General features: G+C 41.8%; 1 protein-coding gene across 5 annotated transcripts in view; it reads right to left on the bottom strand.

The window, feature by feature from the left end:
- DCUN1D3 (defective in cullin neddylation 1 domain containing 3) overlaps nt 1-27,493 on the bottom strand; it is a 39,532-nt gene extending 12,039 nt beyond the window's left edge. The window contains exons 1-2 of one of the 5 annotated variants that reach the window (XM_041747861.1): nt 27,206-27,493; nt 3,009-3,139 (exon numbers count right to left, since the gene is read on the bottom strand). The gene's annotated coding sequence lies outside the window, so the exon portion shown is untranslated. Of the gene's footprint in view, nt 1-3,008; nt 3,140-26,905; nt 27,147-27,205 lie in introns of those variants that run through there. The other 4 variants (XM_041747862.1, XM_041747864.1, XM_041747860.1 and 1 more) reach the window with 4 other exon arrangements.
- Between the last annotated feature and the right edge of the window lie 112 nt (nt 27,494-27,605).

Genomic DNA, 27,605 nt, shown 5'->3' with positions numbered 1-27,605 from the left:
GTCCCTGGTTCTCCTCAGGCTTACTGTCTATGACTGAGACAGAAGGACACGTTATGGAAGAGAATGACCCTGGAGGGCCGAACCACACCAGGACACAGGGTGACTGGAGACAGGAAAAGGAGAGAGGAGTGTGAACCAGTTACAGAAAGAAAGGTGGAAGGGCTGACGAAGGGGAAGTGATAAGCGTTCGGGCTGCATGCTTCCTATGCATCATCGCCTTTGGCCTCGCAACCACCCAGCTTGTTAGACCTTTTACAGATGAGGAAACCGAAGTTTCTTAACTACTAAGCAGGGTGACTAGGAGATAAAACCAGCCTGTCAGACTCCAAAGTCCACCCCGTGGGAAAGTTTCAGAGAAGTGGCTCTTGTTTGGTCTTTAAATGACTGGAAACACCAAATGGAAAAGAAAGAGTCAAAAGGCCAATGTGGTTGGTCCAGGTGAAAAGGTGATTTAAAATATTTAGTAACAGCAGTATCTTTTAGACTACACATAGGTACTGAGGGGATTCACACTGACTGTCAACATTTAACCCACTACAACTGTGTGAGGAAGATACTCAAAAAGTTTGAGTATCTTCCTTTTGAGTATCTTAAGTATCTTCCAAACCTTCCCAAACCTTTTGAGTATCTTCCTCACACAGGAAGTATCTCTTGAGTAACCTCCTCTACAGAGAGAAGAAATGAAGAGAGTTTAAGGAATTTGGCCTCATGTCCCACAGTCTACAAAAGAAAACAGATTCAAATCCAGGCCAACTGATTCTAAACCCACCATTCTTCATCACTGGCTTCACTACTATTCTCTGCTACAATGTGTCCCAAAGACATGCCCTTCTCCCACGGAGACGATCATGGTCCAAGACAAAAAGGTACATTAGCAACACCTAAATGTCACCAGAGATACGGAGTAAACTTCCAGGTTTGGTTCTGGTCTGGTACCTCCCCACAGTGTGGACCCTGGAACAAGTCACCTAACCTCTCCGAGTCTGTGTGATCCCAGCATTAAAGTGAGGGGTTGAGACTAGTCCTTTCAAGTTTAACATTCTGGGGCTACCTTCACTTTTTTTGGCATCCAGTGAGGCTAAAGTTCTAACTTTGCAAGCCTTCTAAGAACAGGCACTTTGCCTTCTCAGGGAATGGCTCTCCTATGCCTGCCTTGCCCAAGCCTATCAGACCCAAGAGAAAATAAGACAAGAAGTCCAAAAGGAGGAGAGAGAAAACAGGGGTACTCCAGTCTGAACAGGTGAAAGATTACACTGTTGTTGCAGGCCTGCATTTCCTTAATCATCTTAGTTTGATCTCTGCAGGGTCAGCAGGTGCCCTGGCATATGGAAAACAGACCAGAGCGAGCTGGTTCGTGGCTGCTGCTGGTTGGGTCAGGAAGCCTACTTAGAGGAATGCTGCCCTGGCTGCTGATGGGGAGCCTGTCACCCCAGGAACAACCTCATGAAATGAGAAGCTAAAAAAGAGGAGGCAAATGCTAGCACCAAAAATCAGTGTCAGCAAGGCTCTTACAATCTACTTGGAGACTTCCTGGAGGGAAAGCTGATTGGCCCAGCCCATTCTGTTCTCATCTAGTGTCTCTTCAGAAACAATAACTACTGACAAATGCCAGTGTTTCTATCTAGTGGCAGTAAAAGACCGCTTTCCAACTTCCATCCAGTCTGTAGAGCTAGCTGGGTGCAAGTTTCCAGTTCTTACTATATATGCCAGACACTCAAAGGCCAGAGACCATAAGTACATGGAATTCCTCCTATGGCTTGTCTCTAGACACTGGGGGTTTACTGCACTGTGCTGGGAGAAGCTCCCCCCACGGGGGTCTCACAGCAAGACACAGGAGCCCTGCGATCTCACCTGGCAGCTGGAGATGCTGAATGACCTGAGAGAAAAAATAGAGGATGGGCAGTGGCCATTTGTAAACTACTTCCTAGAAAGTAAACTTACAGAAATAACAAAGAGGTAGACTCAGGGGGTGCCTGAAATAGAGAGTTGCCTGCTGTCACTTGGAACTTGGGCCTTATAAGATCACCTTCGGAGATCAGGTCTCTTTACCCAGAGCTACTTGGGAGGGAAAGCCTTTCCCTCTGCCAAAGCAAACGAGCCCCGTCTGCTGCTATTTTCATGCTTTTAAAAGACTTTTTGTCCTAAAATGTACTACAGCAGCAAGCTAAGACAGCAGTTCCAGTTAGGGTTGGGTAGGAACACATGACTTTTTACATCAACAAATCTCAAAAGTGCAAAAGAAAAGAAAAAGAGGGATTTGGGGGCAGGGGGATGAGGAGAAAAAGTTTTTTTTAAGAAAATAAACCAACTAGTTATATTTCTGTAAAATACTCTTAAATCACATGACTGAGAGCAGCCAGCTTTCCACAGAATAATTTCCTTTATAAAAGTGTTCTTACTGTTCCTCACCTTGCACACTTCAAATATACTAGAAGTAAGAATATATATCCAGCTGGAGGCCTGAGGACGAGGCCAGTGTGGGCTGGCTAGAACAAATACTGATTGCCAAACACAACTAAGCCAACACAGTGCATGTACAATAAAGTTTCCAAATACCAAATAATGAAGCATTTTTGGTCTCTGAGCTCCAGCTATGAGCTACATGTCTAAACCCACATGACGAAAAAAGGGCCATATCGTTTTACTGACCCACACTCAGCATCTTTTTTTCCTGTCACTACTGATTGGGACAAGTCAGACTATCCACTCATGTGCAAAGCAGACATCATTAAGGGGCACCAGATTTCCAGGTTGATATTCTTTGTGTTTCTGCTCCAGCTTTCTCAGTTTCCTTTCTGGTTTAAGACCCGAGGGCTGTTCTGGATCTGGGCTCCGTGGTACCAGAATAATAATGGCTGCATTCTTCATCTCTGGTTTTATGCTTACTGCTTGTTTTCTTTCTTAAGATACAGCCTTTTAGGCCCCGCTCAAGGTAAACCATGGGAGAAGGAGGCACTGATTCCTGGCTTCCAGTTGGCATATGAATACCAGCCACCCTAGAGGCTTACCTGTCGATGATTAGTCCTCAAACATCCAATTACCACATCAACTGTTCACTTCTCAGTCTCCTTCTGAGCAATTCAGTAGTCACAATGTGACTGAAAAATAGTTAACTGGAGATAAGCTTTGGTTTTTGCCCCTAAGTAAAAGAAAGGCAAGAAAGGAAACTGTGAAAGGAGTCGAAAGAGGAGGAAGGAACCCAATATAAAGGTGACAAATGACTGCATCAAATGTCTTAAAGGGGCACCAGAATTACCACAAATGTATAGATGTGGTTTCTAGAGCCACATTTCCTCTAAGAAGGCCTCAGGTTCATCATGTGGTAACTCATCAATCTCTTAAATGTTTGCTAATTCTTAAAAAAAAAAATTCCAAATCCATTAAGGCCACATTTATCAGTTTTTTCCTAGAGGCCCATGATGGAAGCTGACTACTAATGCATATCAGACGGGAAGAGGAAGAGGGAGAAAAGAAAGAGCTGTATAATAAAAGAATATCTGTTTTCAACCACATCAGTAAACTGGTCAGAGAAGTAAGGCCACTAAGGCTTTCTTTCCTGCTGCCAAATTCAAAAGTATTACACAGTTAACTCTGTAAAGTTTAGAAAATAGAGAGAAGCATAAAAAAAATCCCCTAGTATCCCACCACTTATACTTAATGTATGAGTATATCCTTTTAGTCTCTTAAATGAGCACATATAAATGGCACACACAAAATCTGTGCATGTCTACATTATGCACTTGGAACTTTCAAACAAAAGTGGGGTCATATTGTACATTCTATTTTGCAATATTTTCCATTGAATATTTTTCATATAAATCTTCTCCTCTAATAAAATGCTTTTTAAAAGAGCAGCAATTCAATGACAGTACTTGTATCACCGCAAACACACTAGTTATGTCATGTAACCCACAGACTATTCATAGCTTACTACTAGTCAATCTGTCAAAAATTTGGTGCTGCATTACAGAGGACATGCCAAAAGGCTGGGATTCTCTGTTGAAACATATTTAATATTCAGATAAGTTTTTCACTGAATGGAGGTACCATACTAAATCAAGTCAATTTTGTCTCTTGTTGGAAGGACATTTAGCTTGCTTCGAATAATTTTCACTATTATAAACATTACTCTGATAAAAACAACATGCAGTTAAAATTCAGCATACTTAAAATTTCCTCAGAATAAAACCCTCAAAGTGGAACCAACAGATCAAAGGATACACACAAAAAAATTGTATATGTATATAATCCAATCTGAACTATCAACTTGTATAGTGTACTGGGAGTGTGTATTTCTCCCAACATCATCTTGGGATATCTGCCAGGTAATTCAACTTCTTGCAAAAAATCCTTACCAAAAGCACATTAAAACACTGTGTTTAGGGAAAATATCTAACCACCAAAGGAGGATGGAAAGAAAGAGCACTTGCTTCATTGTAAATCACATCAAAAAGACTCACAGATCCAATGATTCTGGCTTCAAAAATTCCAAGATATATTGTTAAATAATGGGGGGATGAAAGGGGGTTGAGAAAGATTAATCATAGGACACTTTTTAATCTTACCTAAATCTTCTCAATTATTCTTTCAAAAGGAAATTAACCTGTCCCACTCCCATCAAAAAGTAGCAGTAATAGCAGAAGCAGGGGCCACCACCGCTCATCCTAAGGCCTAGTGACTGACAGTCCCTCTACCACAGATTTAGCATCAAGGTAGAAGGATCTCGCCTGCAGACCAGGCGGAACCTGAAGAATCACATTCAAAGAGGCTCGTTCAAAATGGAACTGTGGGACCCCTGGAAATGGTTAACAGGCTGGATACAGAGTTGTTATATGGGCTTTCTAACTTCAGACTGGATCAAAGGGTATTACTGTGCGCAACAATGACTTGCCAACTTCCCCAGCACTCGGACTCTTCATCAGGTGATTACCCAGTTTTCACCTGAAGATCCGTCTCCTGAACTCTTGGCCACATAGTTGGGTGGGGCTCAAAATGGACTATGTGACTCAGGGCCACCTGAGCCTCACATGTCCCTGGCTTCATTGACTGGGTCAGGGATATACAGGTGACCTCAGCAGACAAAGTAAATCTTAGAAGTATAGGAAGTTGGAGCTGCTGTAGTCCTCCTGCCAGAGAGAGCCACCCGAGAAAACAGTAATGCCTACCCAAGAGTCACTGTGAGGATTAAATGGTCCCTTCTTATCATATGGATCTTACTTCAGATGCATGTAGGACCCAAGAATGAAATCACTGCCAAGAGACAAAAAGAAAATGAGTTTTGAAGGCATTATTTACACCTAGAATCCAACTGTACTACCTTGTCAGATCAAAGCCTGAACTCCACAATGAGCCAATGAATTCCTCTTTTGCATAAGCCAGATGTCAGGTTTTCGGTCACAAGAGAAAGAGCCCCCACTAGCACATTGCTATGTCACCCAGATCTCTTTTACCCACAGAGCAGAAAAAAAAGATCTGCTGCCTAGGCCCTCTGACTCATCATCCAGCATCAATTTACTAGGCTATAATTTCATGCCTTAGCTGAACACCAGGACCAATAATCCCAAACTTGAGCAAACTATGAAATTCTATTTACAACTGGGTGGACCACCAGGATGCCATTTAAAAGCTGATACGACTAATGAGCAAAAGAACCTTTCCAGTTGCAATTTTCACAACCTTAGGCCTCCTTCAAGCAGACAGGCCACAAAGCACTTACAGCTGCTTTATTCTGTTGTGTACACACATTCTATCATCTTCATGTTCCCAAGGAGGAACCTCCTCTCAGTACTCAGACACCACGTGAAAAGCTGTAAAGCAAGAGCTCCTGGAAGTCTTTCTCTGTGCAATAACAACATGATCAATCTTCCAGCTGAAACAGGTATTTGATCTAAACCACATCCTACGAACCTGAATACTAGATCTAACCAGAATTCGGCTACCCTCTTGGTTTCAATTACTTACTATTGCTGAAACAATTTCTCTCTGGTTTCAAGCACTAAAGAGCCTTTTTAGAAAGTATTCAGGTTTTAAAAACTGTGACAGGAAACGCTCATTTTTGTGTGCCTTTATTGGAAATACGTTCCCTGCAGGTTGAAAGTCAAGGCCCCAAGGTTGGAGCTTTATTTTTTTTTTTTTTTCAAACAGTTACTTATTTCACAAATGGGCACCTACATGGGCATTCATTAACATGTGTAAAGACAAGCAGATAATTAAATCAAAATAGAGCTCTATACCTGATAGCTGGCATCATAGTAATAGAGGCTTGGCAAAGACAGACAACTGATGATTCCAGCCCAGTTCCTGCCCACTTCCCACCCATACCGACCTGCCAAAATTGATGCTACCAAATGGCCACTGCAATGCTATCAAAATTCTGCCCTATCAAAATAGCTAGGCCCTATTTTCATAAAACAGATTATAGGAAAATTCTAAAATAAAGCAGCAGCACTATAAGCTCTTTTGGTCACCAGTATCTCTGAAAATCTGAGGAGAGCTTTGGATTCAGAAAGAACTATACATGTGCACCACAAACTCATACACTCCAATTTTGCATCCAATGAGTGGGGTCTATGAAATTACATGTAACTTTTCTGAAATGCATCAGGGTTTTACCTACACCTCAACCACGTTCCTTCTCCTCACTCATAACCCATTTGCATACACTGCAGCTCCTAGAGCTGCCCAGGATAATCTTACCCCTTCTGAAAAAGGGCAGGACATGCACTGCATACAGATGACTGCGTGTGTACAGCTCGGCTCTATCTGATCCCCAGCACATCCTTAATCACCTATACCTCAGTTTTCTCACCTGAAAACTGGGAAAATCAAAGGGTCACAGTGAAGAATAAATGGCTCCTTCATACCAGATGGGTCTCAGAATGCTGAGAGGCGCTCTTTGGCCAACTACCCTACAGCACCATCTCACTCGGGTCCAGCACATCATTTCATTTCTTCCTAGCACATTTCACTCTCTGATTCTTATTACCTTACTTATTGTCTTCTCCCACTACTAGAAGGGAAGTGCCACAGGAGCTGGGATTTTATCTTATTCACCCTTTTGTCTTGTGCATCTAAGCTTTGCCACATAAGCAAATGTTTGATAAATACCTGTTGAGTGAATAATAATCACTATTATTTACTGAGTACTCTGTACAAGGCACTAGTCTGTGTACTTTAAATGTATTAACTCATGACTAAATAAATGATGAGTCCAACATAGTTAGTACTGTCCCTAGCACAAGTTAGTATTCAATAACTGGTAGCCATATATACCAATCTAATTATATGATGACGTTACCAAATACTCAATAGCAAAGGGAGTCGAGTTCTAAGGATGTAGAACTTAACTTCACCTCTCCAGAGCTGCTTCCTAAAGTCCAACCTCTCCTGGACTCCTATCCTTCCAGCACACCTCTACCTTCAGAGAGAAGAAAAAGTAGGAAAAAAAAAAAAAAAAAGGGATCCCCGGGTGGCGCAGTGGTTTGGCGCCTGCCTTTGGCCCAGGGCGTGGTCCTGGAGACCCGGGATCAAATCCCACATCAGGCTCCCGGTGCATGGAGCCTGCTTCTCCCTCTGCCTGTGTCTCTGCCTCTCTCTCTGTGACTATCATAAATAAATAAAAAAATTAAAAAAAAAGAAAAAGTAGGAATTGTCTCCTTGTTCCACTTAACTCCCTACCTCATCAATCCCCAGATAACGTGATACAAACACATCTTCTCAGCCAGCATACACCACTCCATCTCTCTGCATGCCACAAGCTAATTTTCACCTCGAACTGAACAAGAGTCAAAGTTAAAGCTGAAATAGGAACATGTTCATCCTGTTACGCCTCTTTTTGACATGCACTCCAGTCCTTTGGAAAAAATTTACATTTATGATGGATATCACCCCAGCCTCTCTTAGCAAGACAGAAAGTCCAGAGAGTTCATTCAAGCCATGATCATGTAGCACTCTAAGAAGCTTCAAGGGTTTGCTAATCAGGTGAACTCCAATGGAAAGCCTTCAGGTGCTGGTCTGAACTGCCTCTCCTTTACTTCAGTAAACTAAGGCATCACACATTTAAGATGTTTGGAGATGCAAGGGCAAAAACCAGGTTTTTTTAATACTGAATATTGAAAATGAAGGACTCACAGCCAATTTTATACTACTATCCCACTGTTTTATTTTCTAACACTTGGCGGAGGGCAGAGTGGCTTTTAACTCTGAGGGCTGAAGCAGGTACCTCATCAAAGATATTAAGAGATGGAGGACCACCAAGATCCTCCATCTCTTTGGAACCACAGGGGACAACAGACTATACTCTATATGACAGCAAGAAAAGGCCAAGAACTAAAGTCCTAATCAGAGCCTTCAAAGCCAAATGCACTTGCCAAGAAAGCAAAGGGCAGATTCCACCTCCGCTGGCTGGCAGGCAGGCCCACACATTCTGCTTAACCATGTGAAACAGCTAGCTTTTGCTCTCCCCGCCCCCGGGCCCAGTTATGATATTTGGGTAGCAACACCGGTGACTTTTCTAGGAGAGAGTTTTACAAAAATAGGGCTTCCAATTTTAGGTCTAGAATTGAAAAGAAAAATAGCCAGAATTAGAAGTTTGTTTTAACACAATACATTGAAAATTACAAGTTTAAGTGCTGGTCGCTGAGGACGGGGAATCACACCACCACATGACTTCTCAGTGAGTCATAAAAAATAGTACAGGCTTGTTTAACAGTGGACACCACCAGTAATAAGAGTTAAGGAGTCCACTTGTGTCAGATGACAGAAAGCTGAACTGACACTCCTGCATTTGTTTCAGTAGTGAACTGACAGAAATGAACCGTGGCAGCAATTTACAAGACAGGTATGTTAATAAACCTTTTCTGAGGCTAGTCAAAAAGGAAATGTTTGAAACCCTGAATAGGACTCATTTTTCAAAAGTTAAATCAGTTTAACAAGAAAAAAAAAGTACTCTAAACTTTAATAAATCACCAACTGAAACATTTCTGGATTTCTAATACCCATTCTTGATTAACATACCTTTGTGTTAAAGCAAAAGCAAGAGCAGGCATTTAACAGCAAGCTGCTACCCTTTCAGTTATGAGAACCACTCTGGTGGAACTAGATGAGAGCAACGAAAATTAATCTTCAGGCCTAGATGGATAGTGTCTTGATAATAAGACAATAAAGACAGACCTCCCTAAAGGGCTTCTGGGTGCCATAAATTATATAACAAATCTACTTCTGCCAGGCAGCCAGGATTAACTCCTATTCACCCAGGGCACTACTACTCAGTATCACCAACTGGCTTATCCAAATGAAACAGTCATTATCCACCATTGCCCTGTGAAAGGCACAGCACGTCTCTTGCTTGCATCAGTTGGCTGACGCTAGCTACTCACTGCAAGAGAAGTCAACCTAACAATCTTAAAGACAACTCTGATACTTGTTTCTTCCAGGCCAAAACATTTTTTAAAAGCCAAAAAGGATTTTTATTAGTTATGCATTCAAGGCTTGAATGCACTACATATCCTTTACTCCTCTGTAACATAAACATTCACGGCTCCCAAGCAGGTGGTCAAAAATAACAAGTCCACAGAAGAGACAGGATGCTATTATTTCAGTGACTGCATCTTACATTAAGGAGTTCTAAGAAGGCAGGGAGTGCATATGGTAACATGAAAAGGGCTAATTGGCACCTAATAAACATTTTCTAAAGAATCAAAGGTAGAGGCACCTGGGCAGCTCAGTCAGTCAAGCGTCCAACTCTTGATTTCAGCTCAGGTCAGATCTCAGGGTCATGAGATTGTCCTGCTTCCTGCTCATGCTCAGCGGGGAGTCTGCTGGAAATTCTCTCCCTCTTCCTCTGCCTCTGCCCCTTCCCCTGCATGCGCGTGCACATGCGCACACGCGCACACACACTTTCAATCTCTAAAATAAATAAATAGGGGGCACCTGAATGGTTCAGTGGTTGAGCATCCACCTTTGGCTCAGGTCATGATACTGGAATCCTGGGATTAAGTCTCACATCGGCCTCCCCACAGGGAGCCTGCTTCTCCCTCTATGTCTCTGCCTCTCTCTGTCTCTCATGAATAAATAAATAATCTTTTAAAAAATAAAATTTAGGGATGCCTGGGTGGCTAAGAGGTTGAGCATCTGCCTTTGGCCCAGGGCGTGATCCCAGGATCCAGGATCGAATCCCACATGAGGTTCCTTACAGGGAGCCTGCTTCTCCCTCAGCCTATGTCTCTCCCTCTCTCTCTCTCTAACTGTGTCTCTCATGAATAAATAAATTTTTAAAAAAAATCTAAGTAAATAACTAAATAAATAAATAAATAAACTTTAAAAATCTTTTTAAAAAATCAAATGTAAAATACTACTATGTACCAAGTGCACTGCACAGACTACCATGGTCTACCTACATGCACGGTATGGGCCACTTTTACACAATAATGTTCACAGATACTTACAAAAGTTTTACAACCTACTATCCATCAATTTCAAAACATTTTTATACATATGAACTAATCCAACAATCATACACTATGAGGTAGGTATTATCATCATCACTATTTTACAGATGAGAAAACTAAAGCACAGGAAGTACCAATAACTAGCCTTAAATAATTTTGAGTAGGGATGTGGCATACTCGTGTGTGTGTGTGTGTGTGTGTGTGTGTGTGTGTGAGAGAGAGAGAGAGAGAGAGAGAGAGAGAGAGAGGGAGAGAGAGAAAGAGCATTCCAGCAATAGCATGAAAGAGGTTGGAGGGAACAATCCCAGACGTAGGGAAACTTATTTGTGGGATAGCAAGTGGCAAGGCTAAAATTCAAACCCATGTTTTACTATTTCTCATAATTAAAGATACTGCTTTTTCAAGTCCACTCGTTTAAAATTAGGAAAATTTAAACCGTCATTTTCAAAAAAACATACTAAATAGGGTAGTTTTTTGGGGGAGCCTGGCCAACTCGATAGGGCATTCGACTTGATCTTAGGGTTTTAAGTTGAAGTCCTATTGACACTGCATGTTAAGAGATGTCTCAAATAGTATCTTTAAAAAAAAAAAAAGGTATTATTTGAGACAGAGAGAGCAAGTGTGTGTGTGTGGGGGGGGGGGGGGTAACAGGGCAGAGGGAAAGAGAGAAGCAGATTCCCTGCTGAGCAGGGGGCCTGACACGGGACTTGACCCCAGGACCCTAAGATCATGACCTGAGCCAAAGGCTGATGCTTAACCAACTGAGCCACCCAGTGCCCCAAAAATGTTTTTAAAACAAAATACGAGTTTTTTGTTTGGTATGTATAAGTCTTTCAGTTACTGTGAAATGAGAGACTGGACTAGATCAGTGTCTTCCAAACTCTTAAGTGCAGCCTTCAGTGAGAAGTAACACTTTACTTCTTGACCAAATACACATATGTAAATACATGTATATCGCAAAAGTTTCATGAAGCAATATTTACCCTCATTTCTAGAAATCACTCTAATTTATGCTATTTCTCTTCTTTAGTTTGGTTTTTAATTATTGATTATAACCCAGTAAATAGATACGACCCAGTGAGAAAATCTCAATCTCAAGATCAAACCTAAAGATGCCCTCCAACAGCCTTATTGTGCCAGACACAACAGTAGGCATTTTAGAGTCATGACAGCAGTTAAGCCCCACATCTACCTTATGAAGTTGGTACTACTGATACCCTGATGAAGATATTACCTCAGAAAAAAACCACTTCACGTAAATCTGTGGCATAGACAGAGAAGCTCACCAAGCAGTACATCTGTTCCCTCAATTTTCCAGCCTCCTTTCAGTGAGGTGGGGGAATGTGTCTATTTCTGGCCAATGAACTGTAGGCAGATGTGATTTTTTTTTTTAAGATTTTATTTATTCATGAGAGAGACATAGAGAGAGAGGCAGAGACATAGGCAGATGTGATTCTTATCATTTCTAAGCCTAAGCACAGAGCTGGCACATGACATCCCGCCCATCTTTTCCCTGCCATGGTGATCAAGACAACACACAATAGCAGGATCTTCATCAGCCTGGGTCTCCAAGTGACTATATGGAACAGGGCACCCTTCAGCCTACTGACCCATGCGGGACATGCAAGCAGTAGTTTAATCAGATTAAGCCAAATGTTGTAAATTCTTACTCCTTGAGTAGCTACCTGTCCTCAGTAATTCTACAGCTCAGGCCACTGACACCTTTACTGCAGCACTCCCACAAATAAGTTTCCCTACATCTGGGCTTGCTCTCTCCAACCTCTTTTACACTATTGCTGGAAAGATCTGTCTCTGTCTCTCTCTCACTCTTTCTCTCTCTCACACATACACACACACACACACACACACACACCCACCCATGTGAGTATGCCACATCTCTACTCAAAATTATTTAATAGTTCCCCTTCACCCACAAAAGACAATCAAAACTCAGCAAGGCATACAAAGAAGCCCCCTTCCGAGTTTGGCCTTAACTACTGTCATTCTCGACATCTCATTCATTCTACATCCCTTAGGCATACTGAAACTCCTGCCATTCCCCAAAATGCCATGGTTTCCCATGCTTCGGTAGTTTTACACATACCGTTACCTCTACCTGAAATGCCACCTCACTCTCTAGTCTTTGTCTTTCAAGACCAGCTAAGATTTTACCTCCCACAGGACTCCTCTCCTACCTCCTTCAAGCTGACCTAGAGCCTCTCTGCACCCCTCCATCTTTATTTATAACATGGATATTTTTTGGCACTGATTTTACAACATTTTCTAATTGTTATGTCTGTTTTCCTAACCGCATTGTAAGGACCTTAAGAACAAGATCCACAAAGCTGCTCAAATGCATTGGCATGAATAGCTGGCAACCCATAAACACATTTTTCCTGAAACACTGTGTATCCAATCCTAGAATCAGTCCTCAAGAAAAATTCAGGCTACACACATTTCACTTTGAATACAATGGTGAAAGCATCAAATTTGGAGGCCAAATTTTTCTAGGTTACAGGGCTAGTTTTGAATTTCAAAAGTTCCCTATGAATGATCCACATTCCGTCTGGGAAAGCTGGTCCCCTGCTCAAATATGTCTAATTTGAAAACTACATAGGCTGGTTCTTCTTAGAAAATATCTTATACCTGTCTGGAAATCGAAAGTGCTATTAAAAGTGTGTTTTTGAAAGTTTTGTTCTGTTACGCTGCTATTATCATCAAAAGCTCTTTTGCTTAAGCAGGCCAAGTCACAAGAACTAAATGCTGGAGACCTGAGAACTCAGTGTTGTCAACTTAAGCATTGTATGCAAAATAGTAAGGCTACAAACCAGAAAGAGGAGGAACTCAGGCCCAACTACTCAGAGGGAAGGAAAAACTGTATCCTTCCAAATGGGGAAAAGGCAACTGGAAAGATTTTTACCTGTTGCATAACATTTTATTACCTCTTTCTGCTAAGCCAAGCAATGGTTTTGAGCTGGACACTTAGAAAAGCAAATGCCCTGACAAACTAAGCAATTCTGGTTCTTTGACTAGGGAGGTTTAAAGTTAAGAGATAAAGTCTTTAGTTATACACTTTCATTTTTTTACTTAAGTTGCCATGAAAGTTCAAGTTTCCTATAAGAATTAAAACATTAGGGCAGCCCCAGTGGCTTAGTGGTTTAGTGCCAGCTTTGGCCCAGGGCATGATCTGGAGACCCCAGGGTCGAGTCCCACATTCGGCTCCCTGCACGGAGGCTGCTTCTCCCTCTGCCTGTGTCTCTGCCTCTCTCTGTCTCTCTCATGAATAAATAAATAAAATCTTAAAAAAAAGAAAAAAAAAAGAATTAAAACATTAGGTTACCATGAGAAGACCAAAGTGGTCTTCTCCAGTAGCGCTGGAAACATGGAAGAATGGCTTGAAAAGGTTTTGAACTCTACCACTATATATGTAAATCTTTCCTTCTGACTCTAAATTACATTTTATCTTTTTTAATGTGTGGTCTTAAATGCTTACACTTCTGCAGAGATTATCCTACCTGGAGATAATTATTTGTATGACTGGGAAAGAAAAGTCTTTCATGTGGCTCCCATCGTTAAAGGCCCAACAACTCAGCTGCCCACAAAAAATCTTAACCAAGACTCATTGATCCAATGGCAATTTTCCAAGAAGAGAAGGAAATAAACAACCCCACTCTAGCTTTGTAAACCCTAGTCTAGAGACCAAGGGCAAATGTCACCAGCCCCCTCCAGCCCCTTTCAGGATTTCCCCAGACTCATCAGCAGTTATCTATAAATAATGACTAAACTCTGTGCCAAGGGAAATGGACTCTGGAAGATATCAACCCAGAGTAAGGCAGACTTGTGAATCTGCACAAAGATGAATGTCATGCATGTCATGAAACAGATTTTAGTGGGAAAAGAGATTTTTTAATACTGCAAAATATAGGCCTGAGTAAAGGCTTTTGCACTTTCCCAACGTGCCAAATACCACAAGTCACCACTTCTCTCAGGAGACAAGACAGTATGAATGACAAAACCAAAATTTACAAAGTATGAGGGCTTGTGGCTTGGAACATTAGATTTCGCCTCAATTGGTGAGAGTGTCTCATTATGAAATCAAGTAGAAACACTGTATTAAATAAAGGAAGAAGGAAAACAATCTTGGGCTACATCACTGTCAGCATTTCACTCCATTTTGACCTCATCTTGACTAGGTAACACATGGCACAGAAAGAGAACAGACACAGAACCATCCTTATACCAATTTTTTAAAACTGTAATTTGAAACATTAAACAATTTATTACACGAGCTAGACAGATGCATGAGCCTCTATGCTGCAGTAATTATAAAACAAAATCACTTGCAGAACATAGGCAAACAACCAAAGTAGATAATGAAAGATGACAGTGTGAAGATACATAGAAGATGTCAAGGGGACAAAGGTAATTAAGGTTTAAATAAAAAAAACAAACAACTTAAGAACCACAGACTACCTCTGAACTTAAGAACCATAGACTACCTCTGAAAGCAACTTTCTTGGCTCCTATTACGAAATCGAGATTTCAATTTTATTCTGAGGTTTTACTTAAAAAGAAAGCACCTCCTACAATAGTTTGTTTCATTTCTACCACTGCTCATTTAACTTCTCAAGACCCTCCCTCTGCTGAGTTACAAGCAATATGACAGAAAGTGAAATGAAATTTTAAATAAAGCTTGCCTCAGTTTTTAACTTCATTTTATGGCACATGTCACACTGTACCTTTAAAGAAGTTACCAGCAAGAAGTAATGTACCAGACATTAAGACAGAGCAGAGCCCCAGCCTTCCAGAACCTAGAATACATGCACTGGCATGCATTCAAGAGAGAGGGTTGGCCAAAAAAAAAAAAAAAAAGCGAGAGACAGAGAGAGAGAGAGAGAGAGAGAGATGGCATTTTTTCTCTCCACGACAGAAGACGTCAGAACCCTAGCTGCTTCCATGGGGAGCCTCAACCCCAAAGAGTGAAAGGAACAAAAATCAATCCTGGTTGCAGGGAAACTCTTAGGGTGAAAGAGGAAGCAATACTACTTATTTCTTATTCTTTAAAAAAAGCCACCACTACTAACATTTACAATTTTTAAATTCTATACAACTTACTTATCGGTATCTTCACTATGAATGCAGAAATAGAAATGCGTCAATTTGCTTGAATGAGGAAAGTCTTAAGGACCCGCTCTAAAGTATCTATCACCACAGAACTTCACGAAGGTGTGGCACCGCAACAGAATGACTAAACCTTAGAAATTACAAATTCCAGTCTTTTCTAGATGACCTTTATGATCTATGGTCATATTCATGGTAAATATCCATCTACCATTCCAACTATCATTCCCCCAATATTTTTCTAAAGGGCTTAAAAAAAAATCATATCCACTTTAATGTCATCCTAAGCAACACTATCCATGAAGACAAAGGTATGTGACTTGTTATGTTTTAATACGCAATAAAATACAGAACTAGGAAACAAAAAGGACTCATCCGTGTACCACCAAAAATCATCTTGTGTACCATCAATTCTACCAAAAACACTCGAATGCTCACTTCAGCAGCATATCCACTAAAAATGTAACCGATGCCACACTTTGAAAAATAGTGATTTAGTCTCAAATCTATGATACAGGTAAGGAAACAGACTCAAAGAGGCGTTGTAACTTGCCCAAAGACACACAGTAACTGTGACAGAGGCCAGACTAGTTTCTAGACTTAGTCCAGTGGTGGTTCCACTAGAGTAGCATCTCCAGGGAATAGAGCTATAGGGAAAATTCAAGACCTGGCCTCGGGGTGCCTGGGTGGCTCAGTCAGCTTATGTGTCTGCCTTCAGTTCAGGTCATGATCACAGGGTGCTGGGGTGGAGCCCCCAGTCTAAGCACAGAGTCTACTTGCACCTCTCCCTGCTCATGCCACATGCCCCGCCCCTAAAGTAAATAAACAAAGTCTTTAAAAAAGAAAAAAAAAAAGAGAGAGAGAACTGGGCTTGGAAGAGTTCACCAACAAGTGAACCTCAAGCAGCTGGTAAGCCCTTTACCAGTATACCTGGGCATTTCACTTTCTCTGAGAAGCACATACACAACATGGTACTTGCCAGCTGACTCTCAAAGGTTTTCTGGACCAGCTGAAAAATTTGCTGTTTCTTTCCGAAAGCCTCATATAATTTTGCCCAAACTCAATGAACTTCAAGGTATACTGTAAAAGATAAAAACGTCTCCTGGATCAGTTTCCCATTTTTTGGTTCAACAGTACTTTTGCTACTGAGCCCCAGTCCCTGTTGCTCATGCGTGTTCTATAGTTTCAGGAAGATTTTCCATCTCTTGGTTTTAAGCCAGCCCTGGAAACAGGCTGGAAGTTTCCATCACAGAGTCACTCCTATACTTCCCAGATACCCAGAGAAGGTTTTATTTTCAAGTGATAGATAACCTGTGTCTATTGGGTGCCCATCAAGGTTTTATATACTGTCCCATATGTCCTCCTATATAAAAGTAAGATGATATAGTACCTGGCCCCTTGGGAGCCGCCAACCCAGGTGAGCTTAGCAATGCATGCATATAGCTAATAAAAGCTGATGTTCTTAGATGTTTGTATCTATGCCAGGCACTGTGCCATATCCTTATTGAATCCTCACAATTATTTCCTGTGATTATCCTCCTTTTATATATGAAGAAGATAAAAATGAGACTTAGGGATGTTAAGTGGTTCATCCAACATCAAACTGTAAGTAGGTGATAAAGTTCAGGCTCAAACCCAGACTGACAAGGCTGATGCTCTTAACCAATGCACTATCTTTTTTCAAGTCACACTGAAAGGAAACATGAATTCTGTATATTTGATATCTTATTAAGTGAGCTCGTTTCTTGCACTAGGGAAGTCTAGAGCTAAAGCACCTGTTAAATTCAAGGAACTATAACATATCCTGGGAATGCTATTTTATACTGGCTGAGGGAGGAGATTGTACCTTTGTAATCCAAAGCTACTCTATCTGCACTTTCTTAACAAAAAACTCCATCTAATTAACAGTAAATACATATTGTTAGTTATTATCTAAATCAACTTTAGGGAGACTCCTTCCATTACTACTTATGGGATGCAAAGCTGGAGTATTAATGTGGTATGATAAGAAATACATTTGGGAAAAAAATGTGTGTGCATGTATATATTTGGTCTTTGTCCCAGCTCCTAAAACTCTTGGTACATCCTTACTTTTATAAGTGTCCTTTGATATTCCTAAGGATTCCCTGATGGACCACACTGGAGTTTCTGCTAATGAAGTGACTCAGGGTGGGCCCTTCCATAGCTTCACAACAGAGGCTGGCCACACCAGAAAGACCAGGCACTTGATTAGAAGGTTGGAATTTTCAGACCACAGGGGAGAGGAGAGTGGCTGGACTTTAAGCAGCAGGGCAATGACTGAATCAATTATGCCTACATAAAGGAGACTCAATGAAACTAAAACCAGGCTAGGGGAGCTCCAGGACTGGTGAACACAATGACATGCTGGGAGGCTGGCGTGTCCAGAGGGGCCATGGAAGCTGTGCTCATTCATATCTTGTCTCATGCATCTCTTCCAATTGGCTGTTCCTGAGTTGTATCCTTTATAAAGAAACTATAATCCCGAATACTTTTCCCAGTTCTGTGAGTCATATGTTCTGACAATTACTGAATCTGGGGGAGGGTGGTTGTGACGAACCCCAAATTTGTAGTCTGCCAGGCAGAAGTGCAGGTACCTTGGGGTTACTCGGTACTTGTAGCTGGTATCTAAAGTGGGACAATCTTATGAGAACGAGTCATTATTTTGAGGGGTATGCATTAACTCCAGGCAGTTTGTATTAGAATCGAACCATTGGACACTTAGATAGTATTAGAGAATTGTTGTTGGAAAAACATAATTAATAACCTCAGAAAAAGAAGTCCACATTAAAACCAATTAAACTGGTGCTCAGAAGCCACTTCTCTACTTGATCTAATCATTAAATCTACAGCTGTCACCAATTCAGAGCACTGCTTGCCATTTTCAGCGCAAGTAGGAAATTGGCTCCTAGACAGATCCACAAGTACCTGGTAAAATAAAATTTCTTTTAAAAGAAGAAAGATGGGGGACAGCCTGGGTGGCTCAGCGGTTTAGCGCTGCCTTCAGCCCAAGGCCTGATCCTGAAGACCTGCAATCGAATCCCACATCAGGCTCCCTGCATGGAGCCTGTTTCTCCCTCTGCCTGTGTCTCTGTCGCTCACTCTCTCTGTGTGTGTCTCTCATTAATAAATAAATAAAATGTTTTTAAAAAAAGAAAAAAGAAGAAGAAAGAAGAAAGAAGAAAGAAGAAAGAAGAAAGAAGAAAGAAGAAAGAAGAAAGAAGAAGAAGAAGAAGAAGAAGAAGAAGAAGAAGAAGAAGAAGAGGAGGAGGAGACATGGGGTACCTGGTGGTTCAATGGTTGAGCATCTGCCTTTGGCTCAGGTCATGATCCTGGGGTCCTGGGTCAGGGAGCTTGCTTCTCCCTCTACCTATGTGTCTGCCTCTCTCTCTGTGTGTGTCTCGAATGAATGAATGAATGAGGAGAAGAAGAAAGACTTAGGAACTAACTTGACCTGGTAAAGAAAACATGGACTGTTGCAGAAATGTGAAGTAAAACACTTTATAGTGTTTTAATAATAATTTTAGTTGTGATTTATCCCACATTATAGTCTCCATGAGAAAATCATGAATTACTTCAGTAGTTTACATGTAACTGTTCCCTTTGCACAATAGACATTGTTAAATAACAATCACCACCTAGTATTTGCTTCATTATGTACTTTTACCCAAACTCTGATGCACCCAAGGACATCACATTCCCTCTTGTTTACCAACTTCTGATTTGTCAAAAGTAAAATCAAAAGAGACAGAGATCTCAAAAAACTTAAGCCAGTACTCCACAAGCAATCTTTAAGACCAATCTGGTCAAACCAGATACTGCATCCCTGCATTCACCACTCCCCATTAGAAATATACTTTCCAGCAATGGGAAAGAACACTTGTGGTCAGAGCCCTGGTGAGGGCCACTGCATTACCCAACTCCACAGGCCCCTGTTTCCCTCCTTAAGAACAGAGTTCCTTGGAGTTGGGCAATCCTGTGGGCCTGCTCCTTTCCTACCCACTCTTCCCCTGGACAGTGCCACTGTTAACATTTTTACCCTTTCCCAGCTGGACCACTGATGGGCATTTCTCTTCACCCAGTGTACCCAGCCCATAAAAACACCACCACCCCTGCCCCACCATCCCAAAGGCCTGCTCTTCTACACATCTTCCTCCCCCAACTGAACCCACCTGTCTAAATGCCTTTAGAAGTCTTTAGACTTTTCTCTTTCATAAAATGTTAGGAAATCCCCAAGTAAACTTCTCCTTCTCAAAGATAGGCATCATCTGTAACCAACTATTTTGAGTAAATGACTGAACCAATGACTTGTTACTTCAAAGAAAAACCAATTTACTAGGAGTAAAAGAATTATGGAAACATTTTTAAAATGGACACAGAGCATTCATTCTATCACTTCTTGCTCTTGAATTCCACTCACTTAGAAGAAAGAAAATGTCACTGAAACTGAGAAAAATGTCTCCTCTAAGGACCTGGGACTTCTAGCATGTCCATGATCCTGCCACTTAGAAACCACACCAGCAACCTCACTGCAATGGTATTACTAACCTTCTCTTTCTGTTTAAAGAACAGCCACTAGCTGGGGCATCTGGGTGGCTCAGGGAAGGCAGCTCGGTCCAAGTCTTGGTTTCAGCTCATGACCCATGAGATTGAGCCCGGAGCCAGGGCTCCACACAGGGAGTCTGCTTGAAGATTCTCTCCCTCTGACCCTCTCCCCACTTACATGCACATACACATGCATTTTCTCTCTCAAATAAATAAATAAATCTTAAAAAAAATTTTTTTAAGAGCAGCCACTGGCTGGGGCACCTGGGTAGCTCAGTTAAGCATCCAACTCTTGATTGCAGCTTAGGTCATGATCTCAGGGTCATGAAATGGAGGCCCATGTTGGGCTCCACCCTCAGCAAATGTCTGCTTGATTCTCTCTCCCTCTCCCTCTGCCCTTTCCCCCCTTCACTCTCTTAAAAAAAATAAACAGCAGCCACTAAGTAATCATCAAGTAGATATAAAGCAAGAGTTTAACTGAAAACAAGTTTGCTTCATAAAAAAAAAAAAAAAAAAAAAAGGGAAAAAGAAAAAACAGGGCAGGGATGTGGCCATTGTAGTTATTTCCCAAAACTGTTCTAAAACTGTCCTGTCAATGGATATACCCAGGTTTTCCTGTTCAGATCACAGGCCAGGTCACTGGGAAAAAGAAGTATTTGGTTCAGCATTTTGCATAGGTATTCTCTATAGCCTGCCTGATAGCTTAAGAAATGAAAGTGATAAAGCCTCAACTCCTATTTGAAAGTACTATTGTCACTTTCAGAAACATTCTGAGGATATAAGGCCAGCTACTTACTAGTGCCCCCACTCATTAATAACCTCATTTCACATACCCTTCAAAGGTGGTTGTGGTTATAAGGAGTCTTCCTGAAAGAACAGCAGTTTGTGACAAAATGAGTAAAGAACCAAGAATATTAAAAAAAAAAAGAAAAAAAAAAAAACAGCAAGGATTCCAATTAAACTCAAACAAAGTGCCTACACATATGAGGCAGTGTAGATGAGAAAATAAAATTAGTACAGAGAAGACTCGAATCCGGTCCTGTAGTTGCCAGTATCTTGCTCTTTAAGCAACTTTATTATAACCTTTCTAGATTTCCATTTCCCGACTAAATCACTGCTTTTCAACCTGTTTTTGGCTTCAGAACATTCTATTCTATAGCATTCTTCTGGGGAAGCCCAACATAACAGTATATGAAAGCTAACTTTCAGAGTGAAGCATAATAGGGGAAATGGAAGGAAAAGAGCAAAACCTCCTCATTCCACCACAGTGTACTCCAGCAATGACCTACAAGAGGGTTCCATTATAGCCTAGTTTGAAAAAACACTACACCAGATATTCTAAGGTTCTTTGAGGGTCTTTTTCCTGCTTCTTCCTAAACTGCAGGAAGAAGAATGAACTGCTTTCAATGTAGTAAATGCTATGACTTGAGTCTTGTTCAGAATCAGAATTATAGATCACACACCAACCCATCTTAAGCAGATACTGCAGAGTCCAAACCCTTCACCAACCAATAAGAGCTAAAAGCTATAACCAAACTCTGCAGTCCTGACAGGGTGGAAGCAATCTATTAATAAAATAAGAGGACAAGTCTTTCCAGCACACTGTCTCCTGGAATGACAGCAGAGACTAAGGCAGTGGTTACAAAAGATGCTAAGTGCTCTCCAAAAATGGGAAGTACTACACTATACAGGGTTTTGCTATCCAAGATAGCATCATATCTGGTCTGGATTTACAGGCCTTAGCAACATAATTATTTCTAGTCCCTAGGTCCTGAGGCTGAGCCCTCCAGCAGGGCAGGGCAGAAGAGGAACACAGATGATGTTTCTTTTCTTTTTTTTTTTTTTTTTTAATTTTATTTATTTATTCATGAGAGACACAGGCAGAGGGAGAAGCAGGCTCCATACAGTGAGCCTGATGCGGGCCTGGATCCTGGGTCTCCAGGATAGACCCCGGGCTGAAGGTGGCGCTAAACCGCTGAGCCACCCAGGCTGCCCACAGATGTTTCCTAAAGCTATGTAATCTAAGCTTCCATGCTGCAATTCAGCTCAAAATCCAACACCGCACAGCTCCACTCAGGACAGTCCCAAGCAAAGCCACACTCTCATCATTAGCATGATGCCTACCTTTCTATGCACTCAGGTTGGGACTGATGCACTGGCCATAGGTGGCTTATTTTGGCCACAATAAGGGCTAATCACGACCTCAAGACTGACTTATTGAGTTTCCCTATTCTGATATATGGTATTTAAGTAAAGTTTCATTCACACACCTCTAAAGGAAGATTCTTTGGAACTTTCTCCCTCCCATTTTTTTCTTTTGGCATATCAAGACTTCAAAGAATTAGAGTTTGAGGCACTTCCAACCTTCTCTCTCATTACTTTGCTAAATAAATATGTTGCTACACATATTTAAATAAATAAATAAACATGTTTGCTAAATAAATATGTATTACTCATTAGTTAAATGGTTAGGTGCTATGGTAATCTTGTTCCCCCAAAAGAAATAGGACCTTCCATCACCTAGAGAACCAGACACAAGAACCAGTGAAACTAGATTTGAACTGAAAGACACTAACTCAAACACCCTGGTCCATTGTGCAAAGAGCTTCAGAACACTGCAACATTTAGGGAGAATTGGTCCTGGTTCACTGGTATCAACACCTGTAAACAGACACAAAGAGGTAATTGTAGTTATCAAGAGCTGGGGAAATAGAGTTACCAAGTAATTACCATTGTTTCAATCGAGTTACCACATCTTCACCTTGAAACAACTGGTAGCCAGTGTACAATTAACTCTCCTTATTGCAGCACAGACATCAAAACAGTAGCCGTATTGGGATGCCTGGGTGGCTCACCAGTTGAGTGTCTGCCTTCAGCTCACGGGATTATTCCGGGTTCCGGGATCGAGTCCCACATCCGGCTCCTTGCAGAAAGCCTGCTTCTCCCTCCGCCTGTGTCTCTGCCTGTGTGTGTGTGTGTGTGTGTGTGTGTGTCTTATGAATAAATAAATAAAATCTTTAAAAAAAAAAAAGTAGCCATATCAGATTAATTTTAAGTCACTCAATGCAATACAAAACACCACAACTCCAAGAATAAGTGGCATCAACTAGCTTCCAAGGGTGCCTACCTTTCAGAGGAATATGACCAAAAGCCCCTGAAGTTTATTTATTTATTTTTTTTTTTGCCCCTGAAGTTTAAGAAAGAAATTAACTGGCATCCTATATTAAAAGCCAGCTCAGCTCCAAGACTCCAAATTCATTTAGATTTTGTGGATTCTTTCCCCAAACACAATCAGTGGCCAACGTAGGAGTCAATGGCTTCTCCCTGTGTTCAAGTGCCCTCCTATCCATCTACCTCCTTTCAGAAATTAGAAAAGAGTCACCAGTCTCCAAACTGGCTGATGAAATTTCAGCCTACAGGATATTTCCATATTTGCCTTATAATAAACCATTGAAATGAAGATGAATAGTGGACAGCTTAATAACCCATTGGCTAAAGTATTTTGAAGCCCAGCATTAGCATACAAAGTCCAAAATTCTTTAACCTAGACCAACAAAAGCCCTGTGTGTGTACACACACACACACACACACACACACACACACACACACGTATATTTTACTATCAGTTCTCCGTTCCTTTGAGTTACTCTACAGTATGGAGAGCGGAGTCTATTGTTTGCCTGTCCCTAGCTGTTCACTTTAGTCACTAGTTTGCTAACTAAAAGACTTTCCATTTGTATTCAAGTCCGAATTAAGTAATTCAGTACCAGGCTCTATTCCACTCCCTTCGTTACCCTCAGGACTGCCCAGTGAGCTCTATTCAAGTTAGTTTTCACAATCCATCTACCAATGCTACTAAAATACCAGAACTTAAAACAGGTGACAGGTCCTTAATTTCTGATTTGTTTTTCCTCAAACACTAAAAGGTTTTTATTTAGCATTTCTAATACCAACTTTACTACAAATAGCCTAAGCAACATTTAAGTCCCTCAACCACATGGCTCAAAGGGCCAATTCACTCAAAGAACACACTAGTCACTGTTGTGGGGTTCAAAAGAAGAAAAGAGAGTATTCTTTCTTTTTCGGGCCACTGTGACATGGCAGTAAAGGGCCAAATCAAGGAGGAGTCCTGATTGGGCTTCTCAAGTGGACAATCTGGTCAAGGTGAGGCTGAGAAGTAGCTGACTACTAGAGATGAATGGCCCCAACAGAACCCAAAGTAGGTTACATCCCCTGGTTACATGCCAGCCCAAAGATGCCGACACAGTGGGACTGCGCCCACAATGGTCATTTATCTACTGTAATCCACTGAATGAACTTTTAGCACCAACCTACACCTCAGCTGAGTGTTATTAGTCACCAGGCAGACCAGACAAGAGTGGAAATATTGCAACACAAAACCTGCCTCCCTACAAAAGCAACTTCAAACTTAGATCCCGATGGACATCTCTGGAGATCAACAGGGGCATATTATTATCACCTGCCCAACTTCAACCCTAAATTCATACACAGCTGGAAGCAAAGGAGGATTCATGCATTAGAACATATGCAGGGTACTTGTTATGCAATTTTAAATAGCAGCATACAGGACAGAAAACAGTAAGAAAAAAAAAGTGCACTCTCAGTTGAACATTCTGTTTAATTCTGAACACAGTTTGACATTTATCTGCCAGAAAAGACCCAGGTGACCACAGCCATCTCGCCTCCTCTCCCACACTCAGCAGGGTGACTTTTTTTTTTATTGCAATAATCCAACAGTACCTGCAAAACAGTAAGTCATAATGCTCCAAGAAAGGAAACAGAACTGATCAAAAAGGAGCACCACTTTCTATTTCCTTTTTCTTGATCTTATTTCGCCTACCTATTCTGAGCCCAGCCTCCACCTCTCTGACCTAAACTTTTCATTTCCTTTTTGTTCACGAGGCTCTGGCTCTTACTCCCCTTTCCCATTCTCCCTCACCTCTCTACCCTCCCCCTCCTCCACCTCACCCCTTTCTTCCCAAGCCCTAGAACTTGCCAGAGTCATTCCTGCCAGTTTCTGCACTAGCTAGTCCCAGGAACCTGGAAGGCTCCTCCCCTATATCTGCATGTCCGGCTTCTTTTTATTCAAAGCTCAACTTAAGGGTCACCTCCTTAAAAAGGTCTTCCTTGACTGCATCCCGATTAGACATGTTTTGTCATATCCCTGTACTTCAGCACTTAGCAAGTCTGATTCGCTTATTCTGCCCCATACACTCCAGTGTAAGCACCATAAGAGTTCAGACCTTATGTCTGCATTCACCTTTGTCAACCACAGCCCAAAATACTGGCTAGCTCTTACTAGCTAATCAATAATGCTTGTTGAATGAATGAATTTTGGACTTTATATTCAATGGTTCCAAATCAATTAAGGTAAAAATAGTACTCATTCTTTTCTTTTGTTACAGTTCTGTGAAACATCTAAACATGATGTTGTTACTTGTATAATCAAAGCATTAAATATCGTTTTATCAGGCCTGAAAGCCCTGATGAGTAGGATGGGATCCGTTATAATTCTTCTAGCAATACGCATCATAAATTCAGTTATAGAGGCCCAGGACTTATGGACACTTTTAACCAAAGGACCTCTAAAATTTAGGCACTTTTTCTTAAAGCTCTTCAGAAAACACAGTTCCACATTCAACAGAGGACTACCAAAGAAAATATCAACATCAAAATAGGAACCATTACATTTCACTCTGAAATTCCTACAAGCTAAAAGAGGACTACTTGGCGACTTTTTTTTTTTTTTGAAACCCACAGAACATCAATAGAGATCTTCTTTCCAGTCATTCTCTTTCTTCAAATAATTTTTGTTATTCGTTTGTACTTTTTTTTCAAACAGATCATATTTTCTCATTTAAGTCCATCTATACACAAAGAATCAGCTAAATAAATGAGAGCATAAGACAGAAATCAGCACAAGCCAAAAGTGTCACTGAAGACTTGTGTGCCCGACACAAATAGAGAAAAAGATAAAAGAGCTATTGTCCAATTGCAGAAACAAAAAAGTAATATGGGGTTTTCTGTTCTCTGAAGTGCATCATGAAGTGTGGGTGGAGAGAAACACAGAAATCCAGAATTAGCCTAACATCAAATCATTTTGGAAAGAGTTGACAACATGTAAATTCCTCACACACAAAGTATTTAGAACAAGAGACTTTGATTCCTGGGCTATGATGCCATTTAGGAATCCTTGCAAGGGCTTTGGAATACCAGTATTCATAGGATAAAATGCTCATCTTAATTTGAAGCTACAGGCATTGAGAGGTACTCCCAATGTGACATAGCCTGTAACTGAAGTATTACAAAGCTTGCACGAAGATCTGGGAGAGAGGCTGAACACCAAATTCAAAAGAGGTAACCAAGGTACCAAGTGCCATAAAGGAAAAGAAAAAAAAAAAACCCATCATGATTACCACGTAGCCACAGAGAACTGAGGTGGAAACGAGGGGTGTATATGAGGAAAGATAAGGGGGAAAGGGGAATGGAAAAAAAAAAAAAACACAATACATTGTCACCCCGTCCCACTTCCTACACAGGATACAGGCAAAGCTTCCAGCCCCATTACCTCAGGCACAGATGGTTATCGTTTATAGAAAAGGTGCACAGAAAGGCCTTCAGGTCTGAGCCCCTTAATTCCAGGGCTGTTAATGATTAAAGGGAAGGATGGGGGTGGGGAGGAAAATGAGGGAGGAGGGAGCCGGAGATTCACCCACCACCTCCCGCTTGGACTCCTACCTCACAGAGCTTACCCGGGCCATAGGACCAGAGTCGACACCCTCTCCAGGGCTGTTCCAGCCCCCAGATCCCCAGGCCTGGGTTGAGGGGTGCTGGCGGTGGCGAGGCAGGGACAGTAGGCAAGTTTTCTTGAGCCCTGCAGCTGACACGCCACAGGCTCCCCTCACAGCCTCTTCTTCCAAAAGGACCAGTCCAGACAAGGCGCTGATTTCCACTCCTCCCCTTCCACCCCCTTTTCTCGAAGGTACCCAACCCCCGCCCCTTCATCTCTCAATGCTCCCCGCTTTTCCTTAACCCCCCCCCCCAAAACTCACAGCTGCTCCAGAGGTTCCTCCAGTCAAACCCTTTCTGGAAACGACGGCGGCCCGGCGGGTCCAAACCACCTACCATCCCCGCTCGCGTTTCCAGGATCCCTACCCGCGCCGCCGCCGCCTCTTCTTCCACCACTGCCGCCGCCTCCTCTTCATCTGCGGCCCACCGGCGGCGGCCGCCCCCAAGCCCCGCCCCCTCCATCGCCTCCTGCATCATCACTTCCGGTAACCCCGCAGGCCGCCCGCTCCAGGAGGGAGAATAGAAGAGGGGCGGGGAGGAACGGGTGGAAGATTGCGTCACGACGTACGCACGGACGTACGAAGCCGTCGCCAAGTAAGGGCAAAGAACTAGCGACGCGGAGGAAGGGCTGGGAGGAGTTGGACTGGATCATTTTTTGGCTAG

Source organism: Vulpes lagopus, chromosome 3 (genome assembly GCF_018345385.1).
Source record: "Vulpes lagopus strain Blue_001 chromosome 3, ASM1834538v1, whole genome shotgun sequence".
Taxonomy (NCBI): Eukaryota; Metazoa; Chordata; class Mammalia; order Carnivora; family Canidae; genus Vulpes; species Vulpes lagopus.
This window is presented reverse-complemented; position numbering and strand designations above follow the sequence as displayed.